This window comes from Chiloscyllium plagiosum, unplaced genomic scaffold (assembly GCF_037043375.1).
Source record: "Chiloscyllium plagiosum isolate Xiang-an unplaced genomic scaffold, Cpla_swu_hap1 HiC_scaffold_1, whole genome shotgun sequence".
NCBI lineage: Eukaryota > Metazoa > Chordata > Chondrichthyes > Orectolobiformes > Hemiscylliidae > Chiloscyllium > Chiloscyllium plagiosum.
In genome coordinates, this window is record NW_028270139.1 from 181,992,943 (window position 1) to 182,013,085 (window position 20,143).

The following is a 20,143-nucleotide window of genomic DNA, read 5'->3' on the forward strand; positions in this document are numbered from 1 at the left end:
GGCGATCGCGGAGGGGGTTGTCTGAGCAGCGATCGCGGAGGCGGTTGTCTGGGAGGCGATCGCGGAGGGGGTTGTCTGAGCAGCGATCGCGGAGGCGGTTGTCTGAGCAGCGATCGCGGAGGCGGTTGTCTGGGAGGCGATCGCGGAGGCGGTTGTCTGGTCGACGATCGCGGAGGCGGTTGTCTGAGCAGCGATCGCGGAGGCGGTTGTCTGGGAGGTGATCGCGGAGGCTGCGAGGTCGGTGGGGGCGGAAGTGACGTCATCATCCGCGGCGGCTATTGCCGCGGGCGATGTAGCGGGCGCGTGTGTTCTATCGCTGGACAGATTTCGGAGGCCGATGGAAGATTCACCCTCAGAGAGGGGTAGGTCTGGAGGGATGGTGAGTTGAGGAATCCGGAGTGTGGGGGTAAGTACATGAAAGTTTTTGGTACTTACTGTCTTTAATTTCCGATATGGCTCGGAAGAACTGTTTGTTTAGTGTATGGATCTTTCTGTGGATGAAGAACAGTAGAGGTCCTTTGCAGGTCTGTGAGAGTGTTGTCCTGAGCTGGGGTAGGGCTGACTGTAGGGAATGTAGGTAGCGGCGCATGGCTGCAAGCGTGAAGCGGAGGATCCGGAGGGAGGTCTGTTGCTGGAGGCTTCGGATTAGTTGTAGGTACTGGTTGTCCTGGTTGGGTCCAAGTTTTGTTGGTCGGAACGTAGTCCGGAGTCCGTGCGGGATCAGTCGGTTCCATAGGCAGGTGCTGAGGAAGATGTGGCTGTGGTAGCGAGTCTGTTTGAGAATGTGGCTGAAGAGCTTCTGTGCAGAAGAGATGACCTGTGGGGTGCAGTGAGAGAGGGACTCACTGAAATCTTTGTAGAGGGAGGAAGAGAGCTTCTTCAAGGAAGGCATCCTTGTAAGAGGATTCGCAGTAGGTTGAAATCTTTGAGGAGAAAGTGAGGTCTGCAGATGCTGGAGATCAGAGCTGAAAATGTGTTGCTGGAAAAGCGCAGCAGGTCAGGCAGCATCCAGGGAACAGGAGAATCGACGTTTCGGACATAAGCCCTTCTTCAGGAATGAGGAAAGTTTGTCCAGCAGGCTAAGATAAAAGGTAGGGAGGAGGGACTTGGGGGAGGGGCGTCGGAAATGTGATAGGTGGAAAGAGGTCAAGGTGAGGGTGATAGGTCAGACTGGGGTGGGGGCGGAGAGGTTGGGAAGAAGATTGCAGGTTAGGAAGGCGGTGCTGAATTCGATGGATTTGACTGAGACAGGGTGGGGGAGGGGAAATGAGGAAACTGGTGAAATCCTAGTTCATCCCTTGTGGTTGGAGGGTTCCTAGGTGGAAGATGAGGCGTTCTTCCTCCAACCATCGTTTTGTTGTGGTCTGACGATGGAGGAGTCCAAAGACCTGCATATCCTTGGTGGAGTGGGAGGGGGAATTGAAATGTTGAGCCACAGGGTGGTTGGGTTGGTTGGTCCGGGTGTCCCAGAGGTGTTCTCTGAACCGCTCCGCAAGTAGGCGGCCTGTCTCCCCAATATAGAGGAGGCCACATCGGGTGCAGAGGATGCAATATACATTAAGATTAGCTTTCCCAAAATGCAGCACCTCACATTTATCTGAATTCAACTCCAGCTGCCACTTCTTATCCCGTTCACCCATATGGTCAAGATCCTGTTGTAATCTGAGATAACCTTCTTCGCTGTCCACTACACCTCCAATTTTGGTGTCATCTGCAAACTTACTAACTGTACCTCTTGTGCTCGCATCCAAATCATTTATGTAAATGACAAAAAGTAGAGGACCCAACACCGATCCTTGTGGCACTCCACTGATCACAGACCTCCAGTCTGAAAAACAACCCTCCACCTCCATCCTCTGTCTTCTACCTTTGAGCCAGTTCTGTATCCAAGTGGCTAGTTCTCCCTGTATTCCATGAGATCTAACCTTGCTAATCAGTCTCCCATGGGGAACCTTGTCAACCTAGATCACATCTACTGCTCTGCCCTCATCAATCTTCTTTGTTACTTCTTCAAAAAACTCAGTCAAGTTTGTGAGACATGATTTCCCACGCACAAAGCCATGTTGACTATCCCTAATCAGTCCTTGCCTTTCCAAATATATGTACATCCTGTCCCTCAGGATTCCATCCAACAACTTGCCCACCATTGAAGTCAGGCTCACCGGTCTATAGTTCCCTGTCTTGTCTTTACCGCCCTTCTTAAACAGTGGCACCACATTTGCCAACCTCCAGTCTTCCGGCACCTCACCTGTGACTATCGATGATACAAATATCTCAGCAAGAGGCCCAGCAATCACTTCTCTAGCTTCCCACAGAGTTCTTGGGTACACCTGATCAGGTCCTGGGGATTTATCCACCTCTAACCGTTTCAAGACATCCAGCACTTCCTCCTCTGTAATCTGGACATTTTGCAAGATGTCACCATCTATTTCCCTACAGTCTATATCTTCCATATCCTTTTCCACAGTAAATACTGATGCAAAATATTCATTTAGTATCTCCCCATTCTCTGTGGCTCCACACAAAGACCACCTTGCTGGTCTTTGAGGGGCCCTATTCTCTCCCTAGTTACCCTTTTGTCCTTAATATATTTGTAAAAGCCCTTTGGATTCTCCTTAATTCTATTTGCCAAAGCTATCTCATGTCCCCGTTTTGCCTTCCTGATTTCCCTGTTAAGTATACTCCTACTTTCTTTATATTCTTCTAAGGATTCACTCGATCTATCCTGTCTATACCTGACATATGCTTCCTTCTTTTTCTTAACCAAACCCTCAATTTCTTTAGTCATCCAGCATTCCCTATACCTACCAGCCTTCCCTTTCACCCTGACAGGAATATACTTTCTCTGGATTCTTGTTATCTCATTTCTGAAGTCCTCCCATTTTCCAGCTGTCCCTTTACCTGCGGACATCTGCCTCCAATCAGCTTTCGAAAGTTCTTGCCTAATACTGTCAAAATTGGCCTTCCTCCAACTTTTAGATCTGGTCTATCCTTTTCCATCACTATTTTAAAACGAATAGAATTATGGTCACTGGCCCCAAAGTGCTCCCCCACTGACACCTCAGTCTCCTGCCCTGCCTTATTTCCCAAGAGTAGGTCAAGTCTTGCACCTTCTCTAGTAGGTACATCCACATACTGAATCAGAAAATTGTCTTGTATGCACTTAAGAAATTCCTCTCCATCTAAATCTTTAACACTATGGCAGTCCCAGTCGATGTTTGGAAAGTAAAAATCCCCTACCATAACTACCCTATTATTCTTACAGATTTAAAAATTACACAACACCAGGTTATAGTCCAACAGGTTTAATTGGAAGCACACTAGCTTTCGGAGCGACGCTCCTTCATCAGGTGATTGTGGAGGGCTCGATCGTAACACAGAATTTATAGCAAAAATTTGCAGTGTGATGTAACTGAAATTATACATTGAAGAATTGATTGTCTTTTAAGCCTTTCTTCTGTTAGAATACAGTGACAGTTTCACTTCTTTCATGTGTAAATCACAAAACCCTTTTTTTTAAAGTTGCATTCTTGGGTTAGCTGTTAACAATGGTGATAGCTAGACAATGTGTTGAAGGTGTTAGTCCCCTGTGTTCTCTGTCTATGACCTGATGTTTAGATTGATTCCAATCTAAAAAGTGAGATAACAGAGTTTTACATAAATTCATGCAGTTTTTGAGCTCAGAGTTCGACATGAATCTCTGTGGTTTTTGAGCAAAGTGCAATGTAACTTTGTACCAAAAAAATTCACCACACACAATATATATGTGTGCATGTGGGTCTTTGTCTGTGTGTGTGTGTGTCTGTCTGGGGTGGGGGTTGTGAGTGTGAGAAAGTGTGTGTGTGTGTGTGTGTGTAGTGAGTGCAGAGTGTCTTAAGTCTGTGAGGGGGTGCATGTGTGGGAGTCTGTGTGTCTATAAGGGTGTGTGTGGGTGTCTGTGTGCGCGTCTGTGTGTATCTGTGTCCGTGTGCATGTGAGAGTGTGTGTGTGTGTAGGAATATCTGTGTATGTGTGTGTAGTGCAATGGTGATCACCTGTAATGTGACATGAACCCAAGGTCCCGGTTGAGGCCCTCCCTATGGGTACCGAACTTAGCTATCAGCCTCTGCTCAGCCACTTTCCTCTGCTGCCTGTCCCGAAGTCCACCTTGGAGGATGGTCACCCGAAGGTCCAAGGCTGAATGTCCTGGATCACTGAAGTGTTCCCCAACTGGGAGGGAACCCTCCTGTCTGTTGATTGTTGTGCGGTGCCCATTCATCCGTTGTCGTAGCCTTTGCTCAGTTTCCCCAATGTACCATGCCTCTGGGCATCCCTGCCTGCAACGTATAAGATAGACAATGTTGGCTGAGTTAGCTGAGTTACCTGCTGCCTGACCTGCTGCGCTTTTCCAGCAACACATTTCCAGCTCTGATCTCCAGCATCTGCAGACCTCACTTTCTCCTTACATGAGTACCTGCCATGTACACGGTGGGAGGTGTTCCCACGCGTAATAGTGGTATCTATGTCCACAATCCGACACGTTTTGCAGCGTCCACCGTGACAGGGTTGTATGGAGTTGTCCTGAGAGCCGGGCAGTTTGCTACGAACAATGATCTGTTTGAGGTTTGGCAGTTGTTTAAAGGCAAGTAGTGGAGGTGTAGGGAAGGTCTTGGTGAGGTGCTCATCTCCATTGATAATGTGTTGCAGGTCACGAAGAACATGGCGTAATTTTTCAGCCCCTGGGAAGTACTGAACAACGAAGGGTACCCTGTCAGTCGCAGCACGTGTCTGTCTCCTGAGGAGGTCATTACGGTTCCTTGCTGTGGCACGTCGGAACTGGCGGTCGATGAGTTGAACATTGTGCCCCGTTCTTGTGAGGGCATCCTTGAGTACTTCCAGGTGTCCGTCACCTTTTTAACTTTATACACCCCAGTCCAACACCAGCATCTCCGAATCATTCTTACAGTTAGCTGAGATCTCCTTACAAGTTTGTTTCTCAATTTCCCTCTGACTATTAGGGGGTCTATAATACAATCCCAATAAGGTGATCATCACTTTCTTATTTCTCAGTTCCACCCAAATAACTTCCCTGGATGTATTTCTGGGAATATCCTCCCTCAGCACAGCTGTAATGCTATCCCTTATCAAAAGTGCCATTCCCCCTCCTCTCTTGCCTCCCTTTCTATCCTTCCTGTAGCATTTGTATACTGGAACATTAAGCTGCCAGTCCTGCCCATCCCTGAACCATGTTTCTGTAATTGCTATGTTATCCCAGTTCCATGTTCCTAACCATGTCCTGAGTTCATCTGCCTTCCCTGTTAGGCCTCTTGCATTGAAATAAATGCAGTTTAATTTATTAGTCCTACCTTGTCCCTGCCTGTCTTGACTGTTTGACTCATTTCTGTTCTCAGCTGTACCAGTCTCAGATTGATCTCTTAGGAGAGAAAGTGAGGGCTGCAGATGCTGGAGATCAGAGCTGAAAATGTGTTGCTGGAAAAGCGCAGCAGGTCAGGCAGGATCCAAGGAACAGAAGAATCAACGTTTCGGGCATAAGCCTTCCTGAAGAAGGGCTTATGCCCGAAACGTCGATTCTCCTGTTCCTTGGATGCTGCCTGACCTGCTGCGCTTTTCCAGCAACACATTTTCAGCTCAGATTGATCTCTTACCTCACTATCTCCCTGGGTCCCACCCCCCCCAACTTGCTAGTCTAAATCCTCCTAAGCAGTTTTAGCAAATCTCCCTGCCAGTATATTAATCCCCTTCCAATTTAGGTGCAATCCGTCCTTCTTGTACAGGTCACTTCTACCCCAAAAGAGATTCCAATGATCCAAAAATGAGAATCCTTCTCTCATACACCAGCTCCTCAGTCATGTATTCATCTGCTCTATCCTCCTATTCCTGCCCTCACTAGCTCGTAGCACTGGGAGAAATCCAGATATTACTACCCTTGAAGACCTCCTTTTTAAATTTCTGCCTCTCTGTAATCTCCCTTCAGAATCTCAACCTTTTCCCTTCCTATAGAACATAGAACATTACAGCGCAATACAGGCCCTTCGGCCCTCGATGTTGCGCCGCCCTGTCATACTAATCTGAAGCCCATTCCACCTACACGATTCCATGTACATCCATATGCCTGTCCAATGACGACTTAAATGCACTTAAACTTGGCGAATCTACTACCGATGCAGGCAAAGCATTCCATGCCCTTACTACTCTGAGTAAATAAACTACCTCTGACATCTGTCTTATACCTATCTCCCCTCACTTTTTAAAGTTGTGTCCCCTCGTGTTTGCCGTCCTCATACTTGGAAAAAGGTTTTCCCTCTCCACCCCATCTAACCCTCTGATTATCTTGTATGTCTCTATTAAGTCACATCTCAACCTTCTTCTCTCTAACGAGAACAGCCTCAAGACCCTCAGCCTTTCCCCGTAAGACATTCCTTCCATACCAGGCAACATCCTAGTAAATCTCCTCTGTACCCTTTCCAGGGTGCTGAGGGAGGATATTACCAGGAGAGTTAGGTTTATCGTTGATTCCAATGTGGACAATGACCTCTTGCTGGCCCCTCTCTCCCGTGAGAACATTCTGCACCCTCTCTGAGACATCCTTGATCCTGGCACTAGGGAAACAATGCACCATTCTGCTTTTTCTCTGCTGGCCACAGAAACGTCTGTCTGTCCCTTGGCCTTCAGACTCCCCTAACACAGTTGATCTCTTGGAAGCCGACATACCCCTCTCGTTGCATTAGAGCCAGTCTCAATACCAGAAACTTGGCTGTTCGTGCTACATTCCCCTGAGAATCCATCACCCCCTACATTTCATTAGGGACATTTAAGCAACTGCTGGACATGCACACGGATAGCAGTGAAATGAGGGGTGCGTAGGTTAAGTTATTATATTTTATATTAGGATTAATCCTTAGCACAACATCGTGAGCCAAAGGGCCTGTTCTGCACTGTATTGTTCTATGTTCTGTGTGCTAATATGACATTGTTGCTGCCTTGAGTTACCTTGTATCCTGAGGCCAGTTCCAACTTGTTGCAGATGCTCATGAGTCTGCTCTTGGAGGCACCGTACTTAAATGGCCAGCAGTGTTCACTTCCATTTTTGATCAATGGTAACCCCGGGATAGTGATTGGTAGGTGGGCTTCAATGATGCTGAGTCAAAGAAGGTGGTGCTGAAAAAGCACAGACGGTCAGGCAGCATCCAAGGAGCAGGAGAATCGACGTGTTGAGTATTAGCTCTTCATCAGCTTATACTTGATTCTCCTTCTCCCCGGATGCTGCCTGGCCAGCTTTTCCAGCACCACACTCCTCGACTCTGATCTCCAGCATCTGCAGTCTTCACTTTCACCCCCTTTAATGATGCAACCATCAAATGCCAAAGGTCACATATTGTCTCTTGTTCTAAGATGATCATGACCTGCACATGTGTGGGACAAATGCTACTTGTCACTTGTCATCACAAATCTAGGGCTATCGTTCAGGTCTTGCTGTCTTTGGACATGCATTACTCCAATACCTGAGGATTCGGGAAAGGTGCTGAACAACGTGCAGTCATTGGTGGTCTTTGTAGACAGCACTTTCCTGGGTGGCAACGTCAGTATGCCTTGAGACGTAGAGTCACATAACATGGAAACAGACCCTTCGGCCCAACTTGTCCATGCTGTCCAGGTTTCTTAAAATGAACGCGAGTCATAGAGTCCTACAGCACGGAGACATGTCTTTTGGCCCAAATTGGTCTATGCTGACCAAAATGTCTGCCCTCCATAACCCCATTACCCTGCACTTGGCCCATATCCTTCTAATCCTTTCCTATCCATGTATTTGTCTAAATGCCTTTTAAATGTTATTAATGTTTATGCCTCCACCACTTCCGCTAGCAGCTCATTCCATATGCACATCACCCTGTGTGTAAGAAAGTTGCCTCTCAGGTTCCCTTTTATGTCCTCTTGTCCTCCATTCTCCAACCCTGGGAAAAAGACTGAGTGCATTTACCCTGTCCATGCCTCTCATAATCTTATACACCTCTAAAAGGTTCCCCCCTCAGTCTCCTATGCTCTAAATAAACATTCTAGCTTGTTCAATCTCTCCCTAAAACTCAGACCATGGAGTCCAGACAATGTCCTTGTAAATTTCTTCTGCGTTCTTTCTAGATTAGTAACGTCCTTCCTACAACAAGGTGACCAAAACTGAACGCAATACTCCAAGCATGGTCTCACCAACATCCTGGATAACAGCAACATAACTTCCCAACTTCTATACTCAATGACCTGACTGATGAGGGCCAGTGTGCCAAAAGCCTTCATCATTGCCCTGTCCACCTGGGACACCACTTTCAGAGAACTGTGAACCTGAACTCCAAGGTCCCTCTGTTCCATGACACTCCTTAAGGCCCTACCATTCACCGTGAAATTCCTACCTTGATTTGACTTTCCAAAATGCAAGACCACACACTTATCCATACTAAACTCCATAAACTCCCCAGCTGGTCAAGGTCTTGCTGCAATTTCTGATAATCTTCCTAACTGTCCACAATGCTGCCTAGTTTAGTGCCAACAGCAAATTAATGAATGCCTTGGACATTCTCATCCAAATCATTGATATAGGTAACAAACAGCAATGGACCCAACACTGACCCCTGAGGTACTCCACTACTCACAAGCCTCCAGTCTGACAAGCATCCTTCCACTATTACCCTCTGCGTCCTATCATAAAGCCAATTTTGTATCCAGTTTGCCAGCTCACCTTGGATTCCATGTAATCTAGCCTTCAAGGGCAGCCTACCATGTGGAACCTTATCAAAGGCCTTACTGTAATACATATAGACTATGTTCACTGCCCTGCCCTCATCAACCTTCCTGGTCACTTCATCAAATCTGTGAGGCATGATCTCCCACTCACAAAGAAACTAGTCCCATTTGCCTGTAGTTGGCCCATATTCCTCTAAGCCTATGCTAACTATGTAGCTGTCGAAATTCCTTATAAATGTTGTAAATGTACTCACCTGTACTACTTCCACTAGCAGCCTGTTCAATATACATACACCCTTTATCTATTGCCCCTCATGATTTTATAAACCTCGACCATGTCACCCCTACATCTCTGCCGATTCAGCCTCTCCTTATAACTCAAACACTCCAGTCTCGGTAGCAGCTTTGCAAATCTGTTTTGCACCGATTCCAGTTTAATAACATCCTTCCTATTGCAAGGTGACCAGAATTGTAAATATAGAACATAAAACATAGAACAGTACAGCACAGAACAGGCCCTTCGGCCCACATGTTGTGCCGACCACTGATCCTCATGTAGGCACCCTGAAATTTCTGTGACCATATGCATGCCCAGCAGTCTCTTAAATGTCCCCAAAGACCTTGCTTCCACAACTGCTGCTGGCAAAGCATTCCATGCTCTCACAACTCTCTGTGTAAAGAACCCGCCTCTGACATCCCCTCTATACTTTCCTCCAACCAGCTTAAAACTATGACCCCTCGTGTTAGTCATTTCTGTCCTGGAAAATAGTCTCTGGCTATCGACTCTATCTATGCCTCTCATTATCTTGTACACCTCAATTAGGTCCCCTCTCCTCCTCCTTTTCTCCAATGAAAAAGGTCTGAGCTCAGTCAACCTCTCTTCATAAGATAAGCCCTCCAGTCCAGGCAGCATCCTGGTAAACCTCCTCTGAACCCTCTCCAAAGCATCCACATCTTTCCTATAATAGGGCGACCAGAACTGGACGCAGTATTCCAAGTGCGGTCTAACCAAAGTTTTATAGAGCTGCAACAGGATCTCACGACTCTTAAACTCAATCCCCCTGCTAATGAAAGCCAAAACACCATATGCTTTCTTAACAACCCCGTCCACTTGGGTGGCCATTTTAAGGGATTTATGTACCTGTACCCTAAGATCCCTCTGTTCCTCCACCCTGCCAAGAATCCTATCCTTAATCCTGTACTCAGCTTTCAAATTTGACCTTCCAAAATGCATCACCTCGCATTTATCCAGGTTGAACTCCATCTGCCACCTCTCAGCCCATCTCTGCATCCTGTCAATGTCCCGCTGCAGCCTACAACAGCCCTCTATACTGTCAACGACACCTCCAACCTTTGTGTCGTCTGCAAATAGTATTCCAAATGTGGCCTCACCAAACAAGACTTCCTAACTCCTGTACTCAATACTCTCACTGATGAACACAAGTATACCAAATGCACCACCCTGTCTCCCTGGCGCCACTTTCAAACAAATATGTACCTAGACCGCTTGGTCTCCCTGTTTGAGAACACTCCCCAAGAGGAGAAAGTGAGGTCTGCAGATGCTGGAGATCAAAGTTGAAACTTTATTGCTGGAACAGCACAGCAGGTCAGGCAGCATCCAGGGAACAGGAGATTCGACGTTTCGGGCTCAGGCCCTTCTTCAGGAATGAGCAGAGAGTGTTCAGCAGGAGAAGATAAAAGGTAGGGAGGAGGGACTTGGAGTAGGGGCGTTGGAAATGTGATAGGTGGAAAGAGGTCAAGGTGAGGGTGATAGGTCGGAGTAGGATGGAGGCGGAGAGGTCAAGAAGAAGACTGCAGGTCAGGAAGGCGGTGCCGGGCTGGAGGGATTTGGCTGAGACAAGGTGGGGGGAGGGGGGATGAAGAAACTGGTGAAGTCCAAGTTCATCCCCTGTGGTTGGAGGGTTCCCAGTCGGAAGATAAGACGCTCCTCCTCCGACCGTCGCGTTGTTGTGGTTTGGCGGTGGATGAGTCCAATGACCTGCATATCCTCGGTGGAGTGGGAGGGGGAGTTGAAATGCTGTGCTACAGGGTGGTTGGGTTGGTTCGTCCGGGTGGCCCAGAGGTGCTCTCTTGATTCACCCTACCCGCATGTCCCTGAACTGTGGGGGGAATCCCAAGCAACCACCAGAAACGCACTCAGACATGGGGAGAACATGCAAACTCCACACTAGCCCAAGGCTGAAAATGAGCTTGGGTCCCTGGTGCTGTCAGGCAGCAGTGCTACCAGTTACCTGATGAAGGAGCAGCACTCTGAAAGCTAGTACTTCAAATAAACCTGTCGGGACTATAACTGGTGGCACGGTGGCTCAGTGGTTAGCACTGCTGCCTCACAGCGCCAGAGACCCGGGTTCCATTCCCGCCTCAGGTGACTGTCTGTGTGGAGTTTGCACATTCTCCCCATGTCTGCGTGGGTTTCCTCCGGGTGAAAGTGAGGACTGCAAATGCTGGAGATCAGAGCTGAAAAATGTGTTGCTGGAAAAACGCAGCAGATCAGGCAGCATCCAAGGAGCAGGAGAATCGACGTTTCAGGCATAAGCCCTTCATCAGGAATGAGGAGTGTGTGCCAAGCAGGCTAAGAAAAATGGTAGGGAAGAGGGACTTGGGGGAGGGGCGTTGGGAATGCCATAGGTGGAAGGAGGTTAAGGTGAGGGTGATAGGCCGGAGAGGGGGTGGGGGCGGAGAGGTCGGGAAGAAGACTGCAGGTCAAGAAGGCGGTGCTGAGTATCATCCTTCGTCATTTCTGCCACCTCCAAACAGACCCCATCACCAGGGATATATTTCCCTCCCCTTCCCTATCAGCGTTCCAGAAAGGTGACTCCCTCATCAGGTCCACAGCCCCCACCAACTCAACCTCCACTCCCGGCACCTTCCCCTGCAACCACAAGAAATGCAAAATGCGCCCAACACCTCCCCCCTCACTTCCCTCCAAGGCCCCAATTGATCCTTCCATATCCATCACAAATTCACCTGCATCTCCACAAACATCATTTACTGCATCCGCTGCACCCGATGTGGCCGCCTCTACATTGGGGAGACAGGCCGCCTACTTGCGGAACGTTTCAGAGAACACCTCTGGGACACCTGCACCAACCAGCCCAACCACCCCGTGACTGAACACTTTAACTCCCCCTTCCACTCCGCCAAGGACATGCAGGTCCTTGGCCTCCTCCATCGCCAGACCATGGCAACACGACTCATCTTCCACCGAGGAATCCTCCAACCACAAGGGATGAATGCAGATTTCTCCAGCTTCCTCATTTCCCCTCCCCCCAGCCTGTCTCAGTCCCAACCCTCGGACTCAGCACCACCTTCTTGACCTGCAATCTTCTTCCCGACCTCTCCGCCCCCACCCCCTCTCCGGCCTATCACCCTCACCTTAACCTCCTTCCACCTATCGCATTCCCAACCCCCTCCCCCAAGTCCCTCCTCCCTACCTTTTATCTTAGCCTGCTTGGCACACCCTCCTCATACCTGAAGGGCTTATGCCCGAAACGTCGATTCTCCAGCTCCTTGGATGCTGCCTGACCTGCTGCGTTTTTCCAGCAACACATTTTTCAGCTCTTTCCTCCAGGTACTTTCATTTCCTCCCACAGTCCAAAAATATGCAGGTTAGGTGAATTGGCCATGTTAAATTGCCCGTAGTGTTAGGTGAATAGGGTAAATGTAGGGGAATGGGTCTGGCTGGGTTGCACTTTGGTGGGTCGGTGTGGACTTGTTGGGCCGAAGGGCCTGTAAGTAAGAGTCATAGAAATGTACAGCATGGAAACAGATCCTTCGGTCCAACCCGTCCATGCCGACCAGATATCCCAACTCAATCTAGTCTCACCTGCCAGCACCCGGCCCATATCCCTCCAAACCCTTCCTATTCATATACCCATCCAAATGCCTCTTAAATGTTGCAATTGTACCAGCCTCCACCACTTCCTCTGGCAGCTCATTCCATACACGTACCACCCTCTGCGTGAAAAAGCTGCCCCTTAGGTCTCTTTTATATCTTTCCCCTCTCACCCTAAACCTATGCCCTCTAGTTCTGGACTCCCTCACCCCAGGGAAAAGACTTTATCTATTTATCCTATCCATGCCCCTCATAATTTTGTAAATCTCTATAAGGTCACCCCTCAGCCTCCGACGCTCCAGGGAATACAGCCCCAGCCTATTCAGCCTCTCCCTGTAGCTCAGATCCTCCAACCCTGGCAACATCCTTGTGAATCTTTTCTGAACCCTTTCAAGTTTCACAACATCTTTCCGATAGGAATGAGACCAGAATTGCACGCAATATGCCAACAGTGGCCTAACCAATGTCCTGTACAGCTGCAACATGACCTCCCAACTCCTGTACTCAATACTCTGACCAATAGCATACCAAACACTTCTTCACTATCCTATCTACCTGCGACTTCACTTTCAAGGAGCTATGAACCTGCACTCCAAGGTCTCTTTGTTCAGCAACACTCCCGAGGACCTTATCATTAAGTGCATAAGTCCTGCTAAGATTTGCTTTCCCAAAATGCAGCACCTCACATTTATCTGAATTAAACTTCATCTGCCACTTCTCAGCCCATTGGCCCATCTGGTCCAGATCCTGTTGTAATCTGAGGTAACCCTCTTCACTGTTCATTAAACCTCCAATTTTGGTGTCATCTGCAAACTTACTAACTGTACCTCTTATGCTCGCATCCAAATCATTATTGTAAATGACAAAAAGTAGTGGACCCAGCACCGATCCTTGTGGCACTCCACTGGTCACAGGCCTCCAGTCTGAAAAACAACCCTCCACCACCACCCTCTGTCTTCTACCTTTGAGCCAGTTCTGTATCCAAATGGCTAGTTCTCAGTCTCCCATGGGGAACCTTGTTGAACGCCTGACTGAAGTTCACATATCTAATCTACAAAAAAATAACCTGGTGTTGTGTGATTTTTAACTTTGTCCAGCACCAGCACCTCCACATCATAACCACTACACCGACAATGCCGCTAGTTTAAGAAGTAATGGAAAGCAATGGCAGCCAGTTGTCAAAATCTGTGTTCTTTTGTATTTTATACCTTCCTGCCCCGATTAGGAAACCTGCAACATTGTTGCCAGTCTTGCAGCACGTGGTATTAACAAGTTTGGAAGCTGTTTACCATATCAAAACATTGAAGTGGACAAGAAAGGTACTGGTGTGTAATAACGGAACTATGAAGTTCAGTATAATTTTTGTTTGCTGATTTTAGATGGGCTTTCTCACAGATAACTGGAAACCCTAATTAAAATTACTTGTTCTTTTCTAAGAATCTGTTTTCACCTATACGGCTGTGACATTATCTGTTACTGATCATTCAAATATCAACCAAGGAATCCATTCCAGGAGAGAAAAGGAACAATTACGTTCTGTTCTTCTGGCTGATTTGCAATGGTTTAGGTTGTTTCATATTAGCAAATTGGAAGCTAAAAGCCAAGCCGAACAAGCACAACTTGATTTCAACATGCCAGTGTAATGAAGGAGCAGCACTCTGAAAACTCGTGCTTCCAAATAAACCTGTTGGTCTATAACTTGGTGTTGTGTACAAAGTTAAAAATCACACAACACCAAGTTATAGTCTGGCAGGTTTATTTGGAAGCCGGGCTGCCAGAGGAAGTGGTGGAGGCTAGTACAATTGCCACATTTAAAAGGCACCTGAATGGATATATGAACAGGAAGGGTTTGGAGGGATATGGGCCAAGTGCTGGCAGGTGGGACTATATTGGGTTGGGGTATCTGGTCAGCATGGACGAGTTGGACCGAAGGCTGTACCTCTCCAGGACTCGAAACACAACTTCAAACAGTATGTTGGTGCAATGTCCTGACTGTATCCAAAGTGGCATTATCTCAACCAGTTTCTTTGATGTTAACGGTTGGCGGTGCAGGCTCGAAGGGCTGCACCTATTGTCTATAACCTGTATGTAGATGATTCGGAGATGCCGGTGTTGGACTGGGGTGTACAAAGTTAAAAATCACACAACACCAGGTTATAGTCCAACAGGTTTAATTGGAAGTACACTAGCTTTCGGAGCGTCGCTCCTTCATCAGGTGATTGTCCAATCATTTAAAAGCAGCATTGAAGAAACTGGAGACATTACCAATGCGACACCAATGTGATTAGTTTAAACACTGAGAAGGAAGTGTGAAGTTTATCCGTTGAAAACAAAGACATTCGGCAGATCAGGTCTGACATTCCAACATAAAACACCACAAAACACTTCACACATCTGATTGCTGCATGTTTACACCAACCCAGGGCTATCCAGTAAGTTAAAGATATAAGCTAATAACATGATCAAAAGTAATATGACTTTCATGAATAAAGCTCCAAACTGCAGACTCTCTGTGATGTATTTGGCAAAACAGTCACCTGGTCAAGTATCACTCCAGAGAACTGAGCTTTGTTGTGTGAAAATTAATTTCTGCATTTCCAGCATCTTAATAGACTTGAATATTTCAAAACTATTTAATTGATGAAAGATCTCTGCACAATCCAGTAGGAAAGAAATAAACACATCTTCTTTGAGAAACCCAGCAGAAACTATTAAAAATGAAAAACAACAATTCAACTCTCTCACATGGTGAGCTGACCAAATTATCTTTTAAAAAGAATTTTTAAAGATATCTTTTTGGATGGAGACAAACTTTTCCCCAGCGTGAAGGTATCAATAACGAGGGGTCATGCTTTCAAGGTGAGAGGTGGAAAGTTTAAGGGAGATACATGCGGCGAGTACTTCACACAGAGGGTGGTGGGTGTCTGGAACGAATTGCCAGTAGACGTGGTTGAGGTAGGCACGGTAGATTCATTTAAGATGAGTCTGGACAGATGCATGCGTAGGTGAGGAGCAGAGGGATACAGATTTTGAGTGGGAGCAGCGGCCGAGTTGAGGTGAACCCGGGAGACTACAGCTAAGGTAAGAGTTTTTTTCAAAATTACTTACCTGTAGCGGGCATCGGTGTTTTGTTTTCTCTCTCCTTCACAGAAAGAGCGGGAGCAGCAGAGGAAGTGACGGCAAGCAGAGGGGCAGCCGAGACCCGGAAGCAGTTAGTGTAAGCTTAGCTGGGTTAGTTTTTTCCCCCTTTAAAAGCGTGAAGGAGAGCTTTAGAGGGATGGCAGTGAAGGCAGTGCAATGTTCCTCCTGCAACATGTATGAGGTGAGGGATGCCATCGACGTCCCTGCCGATTACACTTGCAGGAAGTGCACCCATCTCCAGCTCCTCCAAGACCGTGTTAGGGAACTGGAGCTGGAGTTGGATGAACTTAGGATCATTCGGGAGGCAGAGGGGGTCATAGATCAGAGTTATAGGGAAGTAGTAACTCCAAAGATGGCAGATAGATGGGTTACAGTGAGGGGGACTGGGAGGAAGCAGCCAGTGCAGGGACCTCCTGCGGCCATTCCCCTCAAGAACAAGTATACCGTTTTGGATACTTGTGGGGGGGATGACTTACCAGGGGTAAGTAACGGGGCTCAGGTCTCTGGCACGGAGCCTGTCCCCGTTACTCAGAAGGGAAGGGTGAAGAAGAGCAGAGCAGTAGTAATTGGGGACTCGATAGTTCGTGGCACAGATAGGCGGTTTTGTGGGAACGAGAGAGACTCACGTTTGGTATGTTGCCTCCCAGGTGCAAGGGTACGTGATGTCTCTGATCGTGTTTTCCGGGTCCTGGAGGGGGAGGGGGAGCAACCCGAAGTCGTGGTCCACATTGGCACCAACGACATAGGTAGGAGGAGTGCTGAGGATGTTAGACAGGCTTTCAGGGAGCTAGGTTGGAAGCTTGGAGTTAGAACAAACAGAGTTGTTGTCTCTGGTTTGTTACCCGTGCCACGTGATAGAGATTCGAGGAATAGGGAGAGAGAACAATTAAATGCGTGGCTTCAGGGATGGTGCAGGAGGGGGGGGTTCCAGTTTTTGGATAACTGGGGTTCTTTCTGGGGACGGTGGGACCTCTATAAACAGGATGGTCTACACCTGAACCTGAGGGGAACCGGTATCCTTGGGGGGAGGTTTGCTAGTGCTCTTGGGGGGGGTTTAAACTAACTCGGCAGGGGCATGGGAACCCAGATTGTAGCTTCAGGGTGCAGGGCCTGGAGTGTAGGGAGGTGAGGAACATGGCATCAATTTCCAAGGAGGGTGCCTGTAAACAGGGAAGTGGCTTGAAGTGTGTATACTTCAATGCAAGAAGTATACGAAATAAGGTAGGTGAACTTGCAGCGTTGGTTGGTACCTGGGACTTCGATGTTGTGGCTATTACGGAGACATGGCTAGAACAGGGACAGGATTGGCTGTTGCAGGTTCCGGGATTTAAATGTTTTAGTAGGGTCAGAGGTGGGGGTAAAAGAGGGGGAGGTGTGGCATTGCTTGTCAAAGATAGTATTACAGCGGTGGAAAGGACGATGGATGAGGACTTGCCATCTGAGGTAGTTTGGGCTGAGGTTAGGAATAGGAAAGGTGAGGTCACCCTGTTAGGAGTCTTTTACAGGCCTCCTAATAGTCCTAGAATCATTGAAGAAAGGATTGGGAAGGTGATTCAGGAGATGAGTGACAGTAATAGGGTGGTTGTTATGGGGGACTTTAACTTTCCTGATATTGATTGGGAAAGCTATAGCTCAAGTTCGTTAGATGGGTCAGTGTTTGTTCAATGTGTGCAGGAGAGTTTCCTGACACAATATGTAGACAGGCCAACAAGAGGTGAGGCCATACTGGATTTGGTTCTGGGTAACGAACCAGGCCAGGTGTTAGAATTAGAGGTAGGTGAGCACTTTGGGGACAGTGACCACAATTCGGTGACTTTTACTCTAGTGATGGAGAGGGATAAGTGTGCACTACAGGGCAAGAGTTATAGCTGGGGTCAGGGAAATTATGATGCGGTGAGGCATGACTTAGGATGTGTGGCTTGGAAAAGTAGACTCCAAGGCAAGAGTGTAAATGATATGTGGAACTTGTTCAAGGGGCAACTATTGAGTGTCCTTGATAATTATGTACCTGTCAGGCAGGAAGGAAAGGGTCGTGCGAGGGAGCCGTGGTTTAATAAGGAATTGGAATCCCTTGTTAAATGGAAGAGGGCGGCCTATCTCAAGATGAGACGTGAAGGTTCAATTGGGGCGATTGAGAGTTATAGGGTAGCCAGGAAGGACCTGAAGAGAGAGCTAAAAGCAGCAAGGAGGGGACATGAAAGGTCCTTAGTAGATAGGATTAGGGAAAACCCTAAGGCTTTCTATAGGTATGTTAGGAATAAAAGAATGACTAGGGTAGGAATAGGTCCAGTCAAGGATAGTAGGGGGAAGTTGCGTGTGGAGGCGGAAGAGATTGGGGAGACACTGAATGAATACTTTTCTTCAGTATTCACTCAGGAACAGGGCATTGTTGTCGATGAGAATACTGAGGCACAAATAAGTAGAATGGATGGCTTTGAGGTATGTAGAGAAGAGGTGTTGGAAATCCTGGAAAAGGTGAAAATAGATAAGTCCCCTGGGCCTGATGGCATTTATCCTAGGATTCTCTGGGAAGCAAGGGAGGAGATTGCAGAGCCATTGGCCTTGATTTTTATGTCCTCTTTGTCTACAGGAGTAGTGCCAGAAGACTGGAGGATAGCAAATGTGGTTCCCTTGTTCAAAAAGGGGAGTAGGGATAACCCTAGTAACTATAGGCCGGTGAGTCTCACTTCTGTTGTGGGCAAAGTCTTAGAGAGAATTGTAAGGGATAGGATTTATGCACATCTGGATAGGAATAATGTGATCAAGGATAGTCAGCATGGTTTTGTGAAGGGCAAGTCGTGCCTCACAAACCTTATTGAGTTCTTTGAAAAGGTGACGAAGGAGGTTGATGAGGGGAAAGCGGTAGATGTGGTATTTTTGGATTTTAGTAAGGCGTTTGATAAGGTTCCCCATGGTAGGCTACTGCAGAAAATACGGAGATATGGCATTGAGGGTGAGTTGGAGGTTTGGATTAGGAATTGGCTGGATGGAAGAAGACAGAGGGTAGTAGTTGATGGCAAAGTTTCTTCATGGAGTGCCGTCACTAGCGGTGTTCCGCAAGGATCTGTTTTGGGACCATTGCTGTTTGTCATTTTTATAAATGACCTGGAAGAGGGGTTAGAAGGTTGGGTGAGCAAGTTTGCGGATGATACGAAAGTCGGAGGAGTTGTTGACAGTGAGGAAGCATGTGGCAGGTTACAGCAGGATATAGAGAAGCTGCAGAGCTGGGCAGAAAGGTGGCAGATGGAATTCAATGTAGCTAAGTGCGAGGTGATTCACTTTGGGAAGAATAACAAAAAGATGGGGTACTGGGCTAATGGTCGGATACTTGGTAGTGTGGATGAGCAGAGGGATCTGGGTGTCCATGTACACAGATCTCTGAAAGTTGCCACCCAGGTAAATAGTGCGGTGAGGAAGGCATATGGCGTACTGGCTTTTATTGGTAGAGGAATTGAGTTCCGGAGTCCTGAGGTCATGATGCAGTTGTATAAGACTCTGGTACGGCCGCATCTGGAATATTGTGTGCAGTTTTGGTCGCCATACTATAGGAAGGATGTGGAGGCATTGGAACGGGTGCAGAGGAGGTTTACCAGGATGTTGCCTGGTATGGAAGGAAAATCGTATGAGGAAAGACTGAGGCACTTGGGGCTGTTTTCACTAGAGAAAAGAAGGTTTAGGGGTGACTTGATTGAGGTGTACAAGATGATTAGGGGGTTAGATAGGGTCGACAGTATGAACCTTTTCCCGCGTATGGAGTCGGGTATTACAAGGGGGCATAGCTTTAAATTAAGGGGGGGTAGATATAGGACTGATGTTAGGGGTAGGTTCTTCACTCAGCGAGTCGTTAGTTCATGGAATGCCCTGCCAGTAACAGTGGTGGACTCTCCCTCTTTATGGGCATTTAAGAGGGCATTGGATAGGTATATGGAGGATAGTGGGTTAGTGTAGTTTAGGTGGGCTTGGATCGGCGCAACATCGAGGGCCCAAGGGCCTGTACTGCGCTGTATTCTTCTATGTTCTAGATGCTTAGAAATTGACCGACAGGTTTAGACAATACATTTGGATCGGCTCAGGCTTGCAGGGCTGAAGGGCCTGTTCCTGGGCTGTAAATTTTCTTTGTTCTTCTAAAACTCTGATTTCTGAACACAGAGCATCGGAGTCAAAGAGTTTGGCACTGGAAAAGCACAGCCAGTCAGGTAGCACCTGAGGAGCAGGAGAATCGACATTTGGGCATAAGCCCTTATGCCCAAAATATCGATGCACCTGCTCCTCGGACGCTGCCTGACCTGCTGTGCTTTTCCAGCACCACATTCTCGACTCTGATCTCCAGCCCTCACTTGCTCCTATAACACAGAGCATCATCAGTTTTAGAAATAAGTTTTAGAAATGAAAAGAAACAAGGTTAATTGGGAA